This window comes from Stegastes partitus, unplaced genomic scaffold (genome assembly GCF_000690725.1).
Source record: "Stegastes partitus isolate 25-593 unplaced genomic scaffold, Stegastes_partitus-1.0.2 Scaffold140, whole genome shotgun sequence".
Taxonomy (NCBI): domain Eukaryota; kingdom Metazoa; phylum Chordata; class Actinopteri; family Pomacentridae; genus Stegastes; species Stegastes partitus.
The window spans coordinates 648,969-650,898 of record NW_007577871.1 but is presented as its reverse complement, the minus strand read 5'-3'; the positions used below and the strand labels follow the sequence as shown (position 1 = coordinate 650,898).

At 50.4% G+C, this 1,930-nt stretch overlaps 1 long non-coding RNA gene across 1 annotated transcript; it reads right to left on the bottom strand.

The window, feature by feature from the left end:
* Positions 1–488: 488 nt before the first annotated feature.
* Positions 489–1,612, bottom strand: LOC103355259 (uncharacterized). The gene is made up of 3 exons (XR_520075.1): positions 1,518–1,612; positions 966–968; positions 489–579 (listed from the first exon to the last, which is right to left on the bottom strand). It is a non-coding gene; the product is annotated as an uncharacterized LOC103355259 (long non-coding RNA).
* Positions 1,613–1,930: the final 318 nt, after the last annotated feature.

Here is a 1,930-nt window from a genome sequence, read left to right as displayed (position 1 = left end):
TGCAAACGCACTGTAACAGTGTCTTGGTGTCAGTGGAGTCACCTGCAACAGTCTTCTGGCATTCAAGCCAAAGCGGTGGAGTCGATTGCGAATGGTTTGTCTGGAAACCCTAGTACCCCTCACATCTCGTACAGCTCTGTGGCACTTGCATAGCGATGTCTGAGTGCATAGGTCCTGAGGTACTGGTCATCGTTGCGGTCGATCACTCTTGGGGCCCCACTCCTGGGTCTGTCACGAAGTGTACCAGTAGTTCTGTGTCTTGATGCAATTCTGCTGATGACACTTTGAGACACACCAAGTTCACGAGCAAGATCAGACTGCCTGCCACCGACTCGAAGGCGTGCCATGGCCAGGTGGCGCTGCTCGTCCGTTAAGTGACGTCGTGTGTTCATGGCTTTTTGAACGATGAACTTGAAATGACTTACTGACTATACCAGCTTTTTATACCCACAGAATGTTGAAATTGGTGCCACATTGAAAAGGGTTGTCTTTTAGTTTTTTGGTATTGGCCCCAATATGTAAGGTACACTGTACACAGTGAGACCATTACATGGAAAACACAAAATGAGGTGTGTCTATCTGTCATGGCCCTGCAGCCTCGGCCCCTGCCCGGCGCTCTCTCTCTCTCTCTCTCTCTCTGGCTCTCTCTCTCTCTGGCGCTCTCTCTCTCTCTGGCTCTCTGGCGCTCTCCCTCTATCTCTCTCTCGGGCTCTCTGGCGCTCTCTCTCTGCCGTCCCTGCATGCAGGCAGGTGTGCCTCATCGCCAATCTGGTGATTGTTGCGTGGGGGTTGGTCCGCTCCAGCTGCAACCTCCGGTCTGCTGGTACTTCAGCTCCAACCAGACAATGCTCCAGTGCCACGCCGTCAAATCACTCACCGGTTCTGTCTCCGTCTCACTCCTGCCCCGGAAATCGGATTCACCACCAGTCACCTGCCCGCTCTATCCCTCCCGTCAGCCCGGACACCAGCTCCGTCCACCTCTCCCTCCCGAAGCTCCCTGGCGTCCGCCCCCGGTTGTCGGCAGCCGCTCCACCGCAACCGCGGCAACGCCAGGCGCTCCGCTCCCCCATTCACCATCCTGCTTCCCCTCTCCTCTCAGTCGATTCTGTCAGGTCAGATTCACCCTGTATTTAGTTCGCCAGTCGGCGCTTTGCGCTAGCTCTGTGTTAGCTTTTGATCCGCTAGTTTTTTAGTTCTTTTACTTCTGTTTGCTTACCCCACCTGCCCGTGCGTAGAGCTAGCGTTTTCTCAGTTTGCTAGTCTTTTTGTTTTCTAGTCATTCTCCTTATTTAACACCTTTTGGTGTCCTCTTTTAGTTTCTCTTGTTTAGTCTAGTTTTGTTTTTTCCGTGCCTTTGGTTTTTGTTTTCTGTCCTCTTAAACATAGTTGCTTTTCCAGCAATCTCCTTTAGTTCTGTATCGGTTTCTTATGATAAATTATTTATTGTTTAAACCGCCTGTCTGCCGTGTCATGTTGCCTCGCGCATGAGCCTTCGTACCTCCCCGTAACACTATCACCCCAATACAATAGCCTCCCTGTCCCAGAAATCTCTGAAGTGAAACAAAGACTGTATGTATGAAATCCACTGAGTCTCTCACAATATCCCTAACTTATTGTGAGTAGTGTGCATTTCTCAGATACAGGTCACTGAAATTAGACCCGTGCCCAACAGTGTCTTCAGCATCTGACACATTGGCAGCTCCCTGTATGGTGGCACTTGTAGTGGGACTCTCACGATGTGTATCTTTGATTGATGGACTAATCACATTTTCTGACCAATGTCTGTGCTTTCTGGACATGTGGGAGGTAAAAGACGTTTTTGCAGTGAACACACTTTTGCATCCTCTCACTGGGCAAGCTACATGATGCCCTTCTGCTATGTGCTCTTTTAAGTGAGCAACCAACGACTTAGTTCCCTCACACTAGCGTT